The sequence below is a fragment of the Gracilinanus agilis genome, chromosome 6 (assembly GCF_016433145.1).
Source record: "Gracilinanus agilis isolate LMUSP501 chromosome 6, AgileGrace, whole genome shotgun sequence".
In the NCBI taxonomy this organism is placed as follows: domain Eukaryota; kingdom Metazoa; phylum Chordata; class Mammalia; order Didelphimorphia; family Didelphidae; genus Gracilinanus; species Gracilinanus agilis.
Genome location: NC_058135.1, coordinates 235,655,495 through 235,672,039, shown reverse-complemented (window position 1 = coordinate 235,672,039; position 16,545 = coordinate 235,655,495).

Sequence of the window (16,545 nt, the reverse complement as noted above, 5' to 3'; positions counted from 1 at the left end):
TTTACCCTCACCTCACAGAATTCCTCTACATGAGCCTTTCCTCATCCTTCTATCCCTACAACTGCCACATTTTTAGCTACTTTGTATATTTTGTTCTTTGTGTCTATTCTATGTGTTTTATATTCGTATACGTCTGTACATATATGTATCTGTACACATGCATATCTATCTATCTATCTATATATCTGTCATCTCTCTATCTGTCCATCTATTTTTCTGTCTGTCACTCTATTTCCAGTACCTATTATGTCCCAGTGCACAGGCACTTAATATTTGTTGATTGATTAGTGTATAAACTACATATAAAATGTCCATTTCATCACAGTTACACAAATATTATTAGTAATTCCTATTGTACCTATGAAGATTCTTGTTCAGATATAGTTGAACTTGTTGATTCTAGAAGTCTCTTCCAATTATGACATTTGGTAAAGTTTCTTAGAGCAGATTTCAGCAGGATACAAAGATGACAGATAACAATTCTTTTCTTTACAAGCTTTTTATACTTCACGTTGCCTGACAGTGGAACAGGCCACCTCATAAAGTAGTGAGTTTGCTATCACTGAATATCTTTAAATGATGCTGAGTAATCACTTGTCAGAGATACCTTAGAGGGGATTCCTGTTCTAACATGAATTTCCCTGGATAACCTCTAAGGTCCCTTTCCAGCTTCAAAATTCTATGGTTCTGATTCTCGTATATGGAAGTCCTTCACTGATATTCTCTGATTTTTCCTTGAGGTGTGGAGATGCTCCTGCTCCTTGAACCTTATGTCTCCTCCTAATTTCCTTATTTCTGTCCAGGATAGCACTATTCTTTTTGCCACAGAGGTCTGCATCTTGGGGTCTTTCTTGGCTCTTTCATTCTTACATTTCACATTCAATCAATTGCCAGATCTTATTGATTTTTACCTCCTCATTTCTTGGGCACCTTCTTTCTACTCAGACTATAGCTACCCAGTCCAAGTCCTCATCACCTCTCATCTGGACCACTGCATTAGTTTTCTGATTGGCTTCTCTCAATTCCTTATTCCTCCATACAGGTGCCAAATCAGTATTCCTAAGGTGCAATTCTATCACTCCTTTCCTCAAGAAGCTTGAGACTCTACTGCTTTTAGATTAAAATTCAAACTTCTGAGTTTGTCTTTTTAGTTTCTTTTTAATGGTCTTTCTAGAAATGCCTTCATTATTATCCTCTTCCTGAAAATGATAGAAGCAATAATATCACATATTAATGTTTGTCCTTTGTTTTCTTTCTTTTTTAACTTAAATTTTTTTAAAATTACACATAGAAACAATTTTTACAATTGTTTTCTGACTTTTTGCAATTCAGATTCTTTCCCTCCCACCCTCCTGCTGCACCAGGCAGTAAATAGTCTGGTATAGGTTATACCAGTGTTTTCATGCAATACGTGTTTCCATATTGCTCATGCTATGATGGAAGATAGATATTACACATACAACAAAAAAAAATCATGAAGGAAATAAGGTAGGAGATGGCAAGCTTTGGTGTACAACCAAACTTCAACAGTTTCTTCTTTGGCTATGGATAGTATTTTTTATCATTAGTCCTTTGGAGATATCTGAGGGCTTTGAATTGCTGATAATAGTTTAGTCCTTCACAGTTGATCATTAAGCAATATTTCTGTTATTGAATACAATGTTCTCTTGGTTCTGCTCACTTCACTTTGCATTAGTTCAAATAAGTCTTTCCAGGTTTTTCTGAATTTGTCCTATTTTTCATTTCTTATAGTGCAATGGTATTCCATTATAGACAAATATTACAGCCATTCCCTAATTAATGGGCATCCTCTCAGTTTCCACTTTTTTGCTACTATGAAAAGAGCTGCTAAATATATTTTTGTATAGGTATGTATTTTCCCCTTATTTCTTATTTATCTCTTTGGGATATAGACCCCACTAATGGTATTGCTGGATCAAAGGGTATGGATAGTTTTATGGACTTTTGGGCATAGTTCTATATTGCTTTACAGAAAGGTTGTATCAGTTCACAGTTTCACCAAGAATGTATGTGCCCCAATTTTCCTACCCTCTCTCCAATATTTATCATTTTCCTTGTTGGTCATATTAGCCAATCTGCTGGGTGTGAGGTGATATCTCAGAATTGTTTTAATTTGCATTTCTCTAAACAATAATGATTTGGAACATTTTTTTCATATAACTATATAGATAGTTTTAATTTCTTCCTCTGAGAACTCCCTGTTCATATCCTTTGACCATTTCTCAATTGGGGAATGCTATATATTTTTATATATTTGACTCAATTCTCTATATATCTGAGAGATTAGGCCTTTGTCAGAGGCATTTGCTTTAAACAACTCTTCCATCCCCAATTTGTTTCCTTTCTAATCTTGTTTGCATTGGTTTTGTTTGTACAGAAACTTAAAATTATCCATTTCATTAGTGTTCTATGTCTTGTTTGTTCATAAATTCTTCTGTCATCCATAGGTCTGACAGGTGAACTTTGTCATCCCTTTTTTCTTAATCAAGAATCCATTTTGACTTTATCTAGGTATATGGTGGGAGGTGTTGGCTTATGCCTAGTTTCTGCCATATTGTTTTCCATTTTTCAGCTGTTTTTGTCAAAATAAGTTCTTCCCCACCAAATCTTAGATATTTGGATTTATTGAACACTAGGTTATTATGGTTGATAACTACTATGTGTTGATTACCTAACTTATTCTATTGATCCACTTATCTGTCTCTTAGCCAATACCAGATTAATTTGATGATTACCACTTTATAGGCCAGTTTGTGATCTGGTATGGCTAGACTCTAAAAGACTTTATCTTTTAAAGCTATTGTATAGTTTGGTGTTCTGTGCACCAAACAAACTTACCTCTTGGTTATTCCATGTACAACATTCTATTTCTTGCCTTAAGGCTTTTGCAGAAGTCTGGAATTCTCTTCTTCCTCACTTCTGCCTCTTAGAACCCTTAGTCCCCTTCAAGACTCTTTCAAGATCTTTTTCCTTATTCCTCCTATTGTCAACACACTCCTCCCCAACCCACTGTCAGAATTACTGTGCACCCCCCATAACACACACACACACACACACACACACACACACACACACACACACACACATTCCAAGGCAAAAGGGCAATAAAGGCTAGATAACTGGAGTTGAGTGACTTGCAAAGGATTATACAGCTAGGAAGTGTTTCAGGTCAAATTTGAACCTAGGACCTCCCATCTCTAGGCCTGGCTCTCTATCCACTGAGCCACCTATCTATCCCACATATTTAAACTCTTAATAAATGCTTGATAATTAACTGATATTCAAAAACTTCTTATGTAATAGCCCACCTTTGGAGTAGTATAAACTTTCAAGATAGAGCTAATAAACATAAATGGTCAGCTCTTCTAAACACAGGGAGGCAGTAGAGTACAATGGAGAGAACTTAGGTTTAGAACCAGATCTGGATGGAGTCTGCTTCTCTGTTTACACTGGGCAAATTGCTTCACTTCTCTAAATCTTAATCACGTTGTAATAATCCCAGTTTTGCTCACCTCACAGGATTATGGCAAGGCTCAAAGAGGAGGACTCTAGAGCATGAGTCACTCTGAAAGAAAGGTGATTGTGGAAGAAAAATAATTCAGCAAACTGTTTCAAAGTTGTTTTTTCTCATTTGGGAACCAAAAGAGAGGCCTGTACAAAAGCCATTGGCAGACAGTAAAGTTATTTAGAAATTTTTTTCGAGAAATGAAGCAAGTATTACAGAATGTCATGTAGACAGTTGAGTAACACAAGTATTACATGGTCATAAAAAAAAGGACAACTTGACTTTTATTTAGGGCTTATTTTTCCTTAAGCACTAAAAATTGGAATAACCATCTACCAAATAATGCAAAAATGGGAGCTTCATTCTACTATAATAGCTTATTTTTCTTTAAAAAAATTCTTTATAGGTCCCATTCTCAGTCTTTGGTTAAGGCCTGATGCCTCAGAAAATGCTATATGCAGCCATATTATCTGTCCTTGGAACTGAAGATTCTAGCAAACAGCTATTTTGCCAGTAAAGTTTTTGGGGAGGTTTTTCTTCAAAGATATTTTATCTTCCCAACTACATGTAATAATTTTTAACATATCTTTTCCAAAACTATAAGATTCAAACCATCTCCTTGCTTTCTTTCCTCCTTCCACTTGGAGAAAGTAAACAATTTGATCAGAGCCAGGCAGGTATTATTAACATGTAAAACACATCTCTATATTGGTCATTATTGTAAAAGCACACTCATACAAAACCAAAACCAAAATAAAATTATAAATACATTGAAATGAAAGAGTCTGTTTTGATCTGCATCCATCCTCAGTTCTTTCTCTGGAGCTGAATAGTATTCCCCCCATCATTAATCTTTCAGAATTTTCCCATTATTGAGAGTAGTCAAGTTTTCACAGATGATCATCATACAACATGTACAATGTTCTACCAATTCTTCTTGTTTCACTCTGTGTCAGTTCCTGCAGATCTTTCCAGCTTTTTCTGAAATCATCTTGCTTATTTCTTAAAGCACAATAGTATCCCATCACCAACATAAACCACAATTCTTTTTTTTTAAACTCTTACTTTCTATCTTAGAAACAATACTATGTACTGGTTCCAAGGCAGAAGAGTGATAAGAGCTAGGCAATGAGGGTTAAGTGATTTTTTCAGGGTCACATAGCTAGGAAGAGTCTGAGGTCATATTTGAACCCAGGAACTCCTGTTTTTAGGTCTGGCTTTCAATCCACCAAGCTATCCAGCTGCCCCCATCCTAGTCAGTTCTTGATCTACTTGTGCATCTGCTAGAGCTATGCTAGATATTTATATTAAAGTACTTACCCAATGGACTGTACGTGCTGTAATATCATAGCCTGGACATAATAGATATTTTTCATCCATTTAGTTTTTCTATATGGATTGTTGGACCTGGTATGGACAGGTATGGACCTGGTCACCTTTGAGTAATGATATGCTTCATTGAAGAGGCTCTGTAATGTTCTTGGGTTTGAAACAAACAGCCCAAGACTATGTAGGAACAGGAGCATCATCTAAGAGGAATCCACCTTCCATTTGTACCTTGATAGATATTCTCCACGACAGTGGCAAATGTCCTTAGTGAGTATACATTATTCCATTTTGTGCTTTGCTTGACAATAATGAGAAGGTCACTAGTCAGCATTATCTCAACAGTTCCATCTACCAAGGAATCTTGTGGGATCTTAACATATATGTAGATTTCTTCTTATAGGAGAGCCTTTTAGGCTGTGTTTTGTTCTACTGGGTCAATTGTGGTTTTATAATTAAGAATTATAATTAAGAAAAATGATCATATATTTCCTGTACTTTTTAGCCAATTATGACACTATAAAGATGTCTGCTTTGGGAAAGTTTTTTGGAAACTTGCATATTCACTTTCAAATTTTCATCAAGAATGCCCTCATTATATGTGTAAATCACTCTCATGAAGATTTATAACGATGAGAAATGGGGATATGACACAGTCACAAATCAATGTAATATAGAATAATAGGATCAGAGCTTGAAGGAACTTCAGCAGTCATGTAGCCTAGCCTGTTCCCCCTTTACAGATGAAGAACTGAGACCTTAGAGAGATCAGATGATTTTTTTTTTCAAGGTTGCACAGGCAGTAAGAGGAAGAGATGACATTTGAATCTAGGTCTTTTAATTCTAATATTGCATGCTTCCAGTTGTACCACGGAGCCTCCCATACATGATAAGTTGGTAAAAGATGTGCAACCTTAATGCTTTTTTGGGGTGATGATTTCTAACTAGGGAAATTGTTATGGAGGAGATAGCTACTGAACTGGATTAGCAAAGCTAAACAGGATTTTTTTTAGCCTTTACTTTCTGTCTTAGAATCAATACTAAATGTCAGTTTTAAGGCAGAAGAATGGTAAAGGATTAGGCAGTTAGGGATAAGTGATTTGCCAAGGGCCATACAGCTAGGAAATATCTGAACTAGATTTAAACCCAGGACCTCCTATCTCCAGGCCTCACTTTCTATGCACCGAGACATTGAGCTTCCCTGCTTTATTACTTCTTACCTGTTGTAGGTCCCTGGACCTGGGCTCCCCTCGCTGCTGGCTGCCATCATGTTCCTCTGCCTCAGTGTGAACCGGCAAAAATGCAGTCCTTTGGCACTTGTTATCTTCTGCTGTGTCTTCCCGGGTGGAAGTGGGGAGAGTTATTGATTGTCTGTTAAGACCTTGCTTCCTTGCCCCTCCTGAAGAGAGTGCGAGACCTTGAACTCAAATCCCATCTCAAATACCTGCTAGCTGCTTGATTCTGGCCAAGACTCTTAAGGGGAAGAGAAAGGAATAAGCATTTACCATGTGCCAGGCACTGTGCTAATAAAGTGCCAGGCACCTTACAAATACGGTCTCATTGGATCTTCACAACCACCTCAAGAAGTAGATGCTGTGGGGGGGGGCACAGGGGGTGAAGGGGAAAGTGGGAGCATGAATCATGTAACCATGTTAAAAACAAATATTAATAAATGTTTAAAAAAAGAAAAAAAAAGTAGATGCCATGAAAACTCCCATTTCACAGTTGAGGAACCTGAAGCAGACAGGTTTAATGTTTTTCCCAGGGTCACCTCTGTCAAGTGAGGTGGGATTTGAACTCCTAACTCCAGTCCCCGTGCTCTCTGCATTGCACCGCCTAACTACTGTAAACTCTCTGAGTTTCACTTCTGTGATCAGTAAAATGGGGATCACGTTGACATCAAACTCGTAGAATTGTTACGGAGATCAAACATCCATATCAAATATGGCAACATCAAAAATAACAATGTAGGAGTTTTGTAAACTCAATTGCTATATAAGTTATTTATTCCCAGAATGGGGATTCTGATTCTTACAGTGATCAGCATTATTTTCCCTTCCCCTTTTTCGTGACCCAAAACTACACGGAATACAGTCAAGACTGCGTGTCCTCTAAGCCTGGAGTCCCCACCCTCCCTCCTCCAAGACTGCTGGCCAGGAGTCCAGATCAATGATCAGCCCCAGCAGAGGAAGGCAGGATGGACTGGAGGGGGAGAATGTCCACCCCCTCATGTCTATGCTTTTGGTTTATGGGAAGTGTGAATGCTGGATGGCACTCACCTTCTCAAAAATGGATTCTGGACATACAGCCCTTCCTGCTTTGAGAACAAAGGTCTAGCTGTAGAAGAGAGGATGCGGGTCTGTGGGTGTGGGAGGATTAGAAAGTAAGCCTTCATGGGAAGTAGCTCAACTACTTTGGCTCTTCAAGGTGTTCTATTTTACCTTCAATTTCATTTCCTTTTTCCTAAAAGTATTTAACCTATATGCTGAGTGAGTTCTTTGGAGCTGTGCGAAGAAGGGAAGTAAGATTGGCGACCTTAAGCGAGTAGAGGCGAAAAGCTAAAGAGTTATTTATGATTGGGGGCATCAGTGGGCAGGAGAGGCAGGATTCATACTTCTAGACTGGACCACAAAACCCAGAGCAGTAAGGCAGATATAGGGGAGAGGGAGGGAGAGGACTGCAAATGCTTCTGCAAGGGCTCTGTCTGAGTGAACTGGTGCAGCTCAAACTCCACGCGGTCCCTAGTGGTGGCCCCTGAAACCATATTATTCCTACTGAAGAACCACAGTCCATGAATGCGATCCACATGCATGTGAAAGAAGAGCTACCCAAACATATAATGGTAGGTATCTAAGCGTAGGGTGGCTAGCTGGTACGATGGATAGAGTGCCAGCTCTGGAGTCAATCTTCCAAAGTTCAAATCTGGCCTTAGACACTTATTAACTGTATGACTCTGGGCAAGTCACTTAACCCTGTTTGCCTTGGTTTCCTCATCTGTAAAATGAGCTGGAGAGGGAAATGACAAACCATTACAGTATCTTTGCCAAGAAAAACCCAGATAGAGTCACAAACAGTCTGACAGGACTGAACAACAATAAATGAATAATGCACTCTCTAGAGAGGTAGTGAGATCTTTGTCATTGGAGGTCTCTAAGTGGAGGTGAATGATATTTGTTGGGAATGTTGCTTTGGGAAGGGGGTGGATTATGTGACCTCTGAGGTTTCTTGTAATTTAATTCTATCGAGTCTGATTTGAAAGTGAAGATTTTAGTAGCAATTAAGAAATAAAACAATTATCCTTATTAAAAATTATCTAGATTAAGTGGATTATTAAAGAACCAATAAAAAAACTTCATGTAAACAACAGTTTTGGTTTTGCTGACTCAGAAGAAGGGTCAGGGGCAGAGGATAATATAAAAGTATCACTTTTAAGGCAATAATCTGTATTTAGCATATTTCTAGCAAAATTATCAGTGAATCTGGATTTTTAGGAAAAGGTTTTACGAGATTAACTGTGCACTGTTATTTATATGGTCTTGTTTATTAATGTGTATATAAATCCCCAAATGACAAATTACTATCCATAGGAAGTTATTATTTTGACATCTTAAGCCAAAGGATTTCTTCCAAATTGGATTTTAAATCTAACAATAAAAAGAAAATCTTTCTCTGATTTTCTTAGCTTTTCTTTCATTTAGATAGCTTGTCTGTAGACGAACAAGAATCAAAACCTTCTTATTGCCTTCATTTTTGCTAATTTTTGATGACAGCCTTCTGCTACACCAGCTACCATATCCATTTAGCTATTTTACTGTTCAAGAAATTTAAGTAGAAATAAGACTTTAAATATAGATTTGACTTTAAGGGTAAAGGGATTTTGATATTCTCAGTTTATCTTACTTATCCCCATCCCTTCTATATTACTTTTTTTTTTTTTTGCCAAAGTAGCAGAATGAGCTAATTGATTTTTCTGAAACACAGTTTGGAAAGAGAACATAGACATCTTATAAGTGAAGCAATGTCTGTCAAAGCAAGAACATGTTTTGATCATGAGTGATTCATACCATCACTTCAACTAATGCTTGGTTGCTGTTTTCCTGAAACATTTACTCTGAAATCCACAGCAATTCTTTTGTTTTGTGTGGTGGTAGTACTTTATTTTTTAGTAAATTCTCTGTGTGTGTGTGCGTGCATGCGTGCGTGCGTGGGTGCATGTGTGTGTGTGTGTGTGTGTGTGTATGTGTGTGTGTGTGTGTAGGGGTAATTTGATTTCTGACCAACCTAATTTCCCTCTGTCAGTTAAAGTAATCACTAAAAGAAAGAAGACAAAAGAGGTATTGAAGTATTAATGTGTTAACAAAGTATAAAGATGTGTTAATACTGTTATTCCAAAGTGTGAAACATTTTCCTGTGATTGAATTGTAAGGCTTAATTGTAAATAACCACTGGTCGGGCAAAGATTGGCCATGCTTCTGTTATCCTTTAAAAACTGAGCTCATTGTCTTTGAGGCAGTCTAGGCAGGGATCCAGTTTTGTGAAGTGAAACCCCCTATGCCTTTGGAGGGAAGAAGGGTTTTTTATTTTTTTCTGTTTGCCATCCTTCTCCATCTACAATGTCACTTAAAAAAAATAAACACCTTTACCTTCCATTTTGGAATCAATACTGTGAATTGGTTCCAAGGCAGAAGACTGGTAAGAGCTAGGCAATGGGAGTTGAGTGACTTGCCCAGGGTCACATAACTAGGAAGTGTCTGAGGCCAGATTTAAACCTAGGACCTCCTGTCTCTAGACCTGGCTCTCAATCCATTAAGCCACCCAGCTGCCCCTAATAACATCACTTTTTAATCATAACTATACAACTATCTGATAGGAGACATCGCATGCAGCAGGGAGGGGAGGCACACAATCCAGACATAGAGAGGCAGAATATTTGACTCTGAAAGTAGTTTCAGGGAGAAAGACTTCTGGTAGCAAAAAAAAGAAAGTCAACTATGGCTCAAGGGAGAGTTAGTTTTGTAGGTAGGAGCAAATCTTCAAAGAAGAGTACACCCAGGGAGCTCAGCAGAGATGCTTCACTAGCAGAAGCAGCACGGGAACTCCATGAGTAGAGAAAAGACTTTGAAGTCTTACAGTACTAGAGATGGGAGTTGCCCAGATCATGTGGGTTCCCTATATAACTGCCTCATTACATTACATTCTAACTTTGTTCCCAGTCTTCCTTCAAATGCTGGATATATTTATGGGATGAATGTTTTCTAGCTATGGTTTTTGCTGTCATCTTAGTAAATGCCAGATCTTTGAGCTAATTTTTCTACTTGTTCACTGTTCATGGGAAGCTGGGGCTTGCAAACTATGGTTTTAGGACTTGTGAGAGAGTAGTAACCCCATTTCTGGTGCCCTTCAATCTCTTCCTCCCTACAATAAATCTATAAACTTGTGAGAGTGAGGTTGGAGAGGCAGCCCAGATGGGATGCCATATTAAAAGAGTGGGCTTTTAAAAGTCCTTTTCTACCCTCTTATTCTATATCACTTTTTCTTTGTCTGAAATTTCATACTCTAATCCCCTTACCATGTGACCAGATGAATATAGAGGACTTTATTTTTTAGAGAAATTGAATAGAAAACTACTTCATAGGATCAGAGTGTATAGAGCAGGTGGAATCTTAGGGTCTTCTAATCTACTTCACCCATTTTACCAATGAGGAAACTGAGAGCACAGGAGATGAAGTTCTCTGTCCAAGCTAGGATTCAGACTTCGTTCCTTTGACTCCAGACTGAGTGCTATTCATATTACAATGAGATTTAAACTATTATTTCCAATTCAGTTCAGATTATATCAAATTTGTTCACTTAGCAAACAATTTAAAATTTCTTACTATTAAAAGCTTGAGCTAGGTACTAAGACATATATAAAAAATGAATAAGATAAAATATCTGCTCACAAGGGGCTCAATGTCCACAAATGAAAACAATACAATGTAAAGTTTCATATATAATCTATATCTACATGTATATACATATGAGAAGAATAAACAAAGTGAGAGTTCTCTCTTCAGAATTTACAAATATGAGTATTCTATGTCTCAGAACCATATAAGAATAACAGAAGAATATTGGTGTTAATAAAAAAGGCTTTTGTTTTTGGGAGAAGTTTGGGGTCATTAAAGGAATTTTGCAATTTTCCCAGAGGAATTAATTCAGCTCTCACTTCTGTGAACTTTTAGCCTCAACTCATTGTGTTTATATTATCTGTCCAGGATTTATGTGTATACACATACATACTCTCTCTCTCCCTCTCTTTCTCCTTCTCCCGGTCTCTATCCCTCTCTTTCCTTCCTTCCTTCCTTCCTTCCTTCCTTCCTTCCTTCCTTCCTTCGTTTCTCTGTCTGTCTGTCTGTCTGTCTCTCTCTCTCACACACACACACACAAACACGTGCACGCACATGTAAATGAGCTTATAAATTGTCCACCAGCTGCATTTGAACAAAAGAGATTGTTCATCTGCTTTGGTTTTTCAGTTACACCTAGTTAGGCCAAACTCTTTCAAATGATTTTGGATCTCTTCCATGAAACTCTGAAATGTCCCATAGTGTAATGCAACCGACATAATCTCATCCACAAACAAGAGAATCTGGAAGACCTTAAGTATCCATAGGGAATCCCTTTCCCACTTGGACTTGACTGGAATTTCTCCATTAAAGTGGTGGACACTTTTGGCAAGCATACATCTTGTTTTATTGCCTCCTCTCCTCATACTTATGATCAGAGTGGTCAGTGAATAAAGCTATCTCTATTCTTATGTATTTCAAAGAATGGACTAATTTTACTTTATGGATAGAAATGTTTTGATGGAAGAGATTTTTTTTATACCTAATAGAAATTTTTTTAATAATCAAGAAACAATATAGCAACATGGAATCTTGTATTCTCTAGAGGTAAAAATGTGATATTTTATGGAGTATTGCTTGCAAAACCATCCCAGTTCCTTATGAATGCCCTAATTAAGGATACCCTTGATATTTTATATAGATGATTGTCATAAAAATTTTATATTGATGGAAAAGTAGGCATACAGTTTGCAGATGTTCTCTTGCTCACCTTTTTTTTTTGCCTTTTATAATATTCTTTTTTAAACCATTATTCTCTGTCTTAGTATGAATTCTAAAACAGAAGAGTGGTAACAGCTAGGCAACTGGGATTAAGTGACTTGCCCAGGGATCCTCCTGACTCTAGGTTTGGGGCTCTATCCATTATAATATTCTTTTGAGTCCAGATTCAGTATTCTGCCTACTAGAAATATCTTTTTAAAAAATATCATAAGTAACTTCAGTTACTTATGATATACATATATATCATATATATGTGTGCATATACATATATAATTTCCTAAAAGAGAATTTGACTTCTCTTTTAGAGCTGGTCATAAATTTAAAAGCAATCTCTACACATCACAGTAAAGAACAAAGGACACAAAAATGAAATGGATTAATTTAAAAATTGGATTATTCTACTCCTGTAATTAACTACACATATATATTTGTCATCTGATGTCCCCTGCACATTGAAGAAGAGAAGAATCCTTTCACAAATCCCTTTGACCATGTTTCACAACTGTAACCCTATGCTTAAGAGAAACCTTTATTTAGATCTAGACTTTCAAAATAACCCTGAAAGCTTTTGCTGGCAGCAGATACCGGTTCTTCTGTGTCATCTCTGCCCTCTGTCCTGTGATCCTCAGAGGAAACCTGACTCTGGATCTTTATCTGTATGATAAATATTAAAACTATGAAACTATGTTTTCATTTTGAAAAGCATTTAAAGGATTTTTCTCATTATTCCTTCCTTTCTTCCTCCTTTTTTTTTTTGTTCAGAGGAACACAGAATTGTGCATAACCCAATATTGACTCAGGAAATAGAGATTAGATGCCAGTGAGCTTCAGGAGATTTTACCTTCCCATTCCTCTGATGATCAGCCTCTTCACTTTTGATTTTTGACTGGTCTGGCTTTGCTGAGACTACTCTTCTAAGACTTGGGCCATATATATATATATATATATAATTTATAAATATATATTATACATAATACACACACAATATATATATATATATATATATATAAAACCTTCTCTGTAATCAGGGAATTCAAATTTAACAATTACATAGTCCAGTTAAATTCAACAACCATTTTTTAAGCTCCTAATGTGCTGGGAGAAATATGAATGTAGACCTAAGGGGCATCATCATATGTAGTGGATGAAACAGAAAATGTTACTTACTTAAAGGCTCAAGATATTCTAGAGTTTTCTATACACTCAGAACCATAGCTCACAAACCCCAACTAGTATGTTTTTCTAATCTAATCAGTTAGAGGACACAGATGAAAGCAAAATAATTAAATGAAAAAGCATAGTAAGAAAAGTTTCACTAAAGTATTTGCCCTAGAATGAATTTAAAGACTGCAGAACTAATCACCAAACTCATTGATCAAGGAGGAGATTATCTTGGGGATCCATAGATAATAACTACCAGGATGTGAATTGGGGGATATATTTGGATTTTGTGAACTTTAAAGAAGGAAAGGTTGCTGAGTGATAGAAGTAGAATCTCAAAGTGGTAATAAACAATGAATATTTTATATATATATATATAAACTTGTATGAAGGTTGAGTTTGATTGAATTAATCAATCACCTTCACTTTAATTGAAAAGCTAACAGGATGCTATGTCTTAGGACTTTTGTCAGGTGAGAACATATCCATTAAATCAATCAGTTAATGGGCATGGACTAAAAGGAACAACCAAGAATCAAATTAGGAAGGACTAGAATGCTTCCAGCCACTTTATAAAATATAATGATACTACATAGGAAGCATGTTAAATTAGTTAAGAAGACTCTGTTATGCCCTGTGGAACTTGTATAAAAAGAGCAAATAAGTTCAGATTCCTGTGGTGAGTTAGGAGAGAGCAATTCTAGCCAAACCACTTGTGGGATGAGGAGAAGAGCCTCTGTTGGTTGTCCCCATCCCTGACTAGAGGAAGACTTTAGGAATTTTGAAAGGTTCAAAAGATGTAAACTTCTCATCGGCACCCTAGTAGTGTCCCCCAAACAGCAATGATCATAGTGTCTAAATCAGGACCTGAGGATTAACTAGAGGTATTGAAGAAAAGGCAGCTTCAGGACTCTATGAGAAGCCCTTATTCCATGCCTAAGGGCAATTTTGTAATGGCTCCATGATGGGAAGAAAAGGACTTCCAGGAGATATGAGTGACCCCTCTTCCTGTATCATGTACTCTGAACTTGACCCCATTTCCCCTGGAATAAACTTCCAGGCTTAGCTCTTCGTGACACATTTGTACAACTGTTCCTTCTTATACCGGGTAATGTGTTACTTTGAGTTGGAAGTATGTAATAAACTCTTTGGGCAAAATTGATACTGGTAAGAGCTTTCTATAAGGATTAATTCCTAGGCTTCTAGCTTTCCTGCTTCACTTTCATTAACTGTAGCCAAGATCTAAGGCTGGAGAACCCTCCTAAGTGAATATTGGCCAGTTCCTGGGTGATTTTTATCTCTCTGCTGGGTGGAGTTCAGTGCCTTGACCTGCAGATTCAATGAATTATGAGAGATGACGTACTGATCTCCTGGTGGCTATTTCTGCACATGCTTCTTGTCATTTGACTTTTCTTTAAGGCTCAGCCTCAAGAAATGCATTGGAAGAATTTTTTTCCTGTACTGCAACTGAAAGTTTTTGTTGAATGCCTTGCCATGGTGGGTACTCTTGAGTTTCTGCCAATATAGTTTATCTTCTTAGAGCCATCATCACTTTGGGGGCATCGAGGCCTCAATGTTGGGTGGAATTGAGTAGTCATTATCTCTGGTGAAACTGGTCAAGGAGGTGGGTAAGATTGTTTTTTGGGGTTTGAAACCCTGCTTCTGAGGTGCTTGAGGCTAGGGTACATAAGGCTCTCCCTACACTGTAGGTGGTAAGATTTCATTGTGTCTGGACCTACACAGCACAGCTTCCTTCTGAAGTTACTGTGACAATGACCTAAACTGCTTTTTTCCCCCACAGGGGAAAAAAAAACCTCATCTACATTATCCAGGACTAGATAGTGGTGGTATGTGACCCGTCAGCAGTTGGATTAAGAACTATCCCTTGACTATCCTGTAGGGATTAAAAAAATCCTCTTACCCTCTGTCTAAGACAGAAGAGCAGCATGGACCAGTGATGGGCAAACTTTTTAAAGAGGGGGCCAAAGGAAAGGAAATGCTCATCTCTCAATCTGTTTCTAAGGCAACTCTTTCGAAGTTTCATTGTATTGTATCCTATTCTTTGTATTCATCAGATTAGGAATAATGTCAAGCTGTTGGATAGAACATTTCAGGGGGCTGCATCTGGCCCATGGGATGTAGTTTGCCCATCACTGGCTAGACAATCAAGTTAAGTGACTTGACCATGGTCATATAACTAGGAAGTATCTGAGGCCGGATTTGAACCCAGGTCCTCTATATTTCAGACCTGGTGCTCTACCCACTGTATTACCTAGCTGCTCCCTTATAGTGATTTGATTGCCAGACAGTCCAAGTTATCCATTCCTTCCAGTGCCTTGAAAATTGTGCCATCTTAGAACTACGCAAAGACTGTAGAAACAGAAGTGGTGGCTAAGAAGGTAGTGGCTATAGCTACAGCAGTAGCAGCATCAGGAAGACAGGCAGGTGAGAAGATAAGCTAATTAAGGCTACCAGCTAATTTATATAAACTAATAAACAATAGAGAGGTACATGAGTGGAGGTTCATAATAGCATTTAAAAATTAAATTTTATTTTATTTTTCCCCAGTTACATGTATAAAAATACTTTCTAACATTTTTCAAAGAATATTGAATCTCAAAAAAAAGAATATTGAATCTCAAATTATCTTCCTCCTTCCTTCCCTCTCAACCCTACCTCCTTGAGATAATAATCAGTCTCATATAGATTTTACATGTGCAGTTATGTAAAACATTTTCCCATATTAATCTTTTTGTGGAAGGAAGTGCAAATAAAAAATGAAGAAAATGAAAAAAGTTTGCTTTGGTCTGGATTCAGTCTCTATCAGTTCTTAAATTATATAGCTTTTTTTTTTTATCATGAGTCATTTTAGGAGTTTTGTATTACTGTATTGCTGAGAATAGCTAAGTTACATTTCACTCATGCTTTTACAAAGTTTGTCATTTCTTTTCTTTTTAAAAAACATTTTAATTATTGTCATGCAAAACACTTCCATATTGATCATTGTTGTAAGAACAGTATATGAACAAAATCCCCAAATAAATACATAAATAAATACATTGATGTGAAAGATAACTTCAACAGTTCTTTCTCTGGAGGTGGATAGCGCCCTGTCAAGTCTTTCAGGATTACCTCAGATCATTGCATTTCTGAGAGTAGCCAAGTTTTCACAGATAATCATTGTCCAATATTACTGTTATCATGTACAATGTTTTCCCAGTTCTGTTGATTTTGCCCTGCATCAGTTTCCATAGATCTTTTCAGCTTTTTCTGAAATCATCTTGCTTTATCATTTCTTATACTATGCTAGTATTCCATCATATCCCAGTTTGTTCAGCCATTCCCCAAATGATGGACATACCCTCAATTTCCAATTCTTTGCCACCCCAAAAAGAGCTACTATAAATATTTTTGTATGAGTAG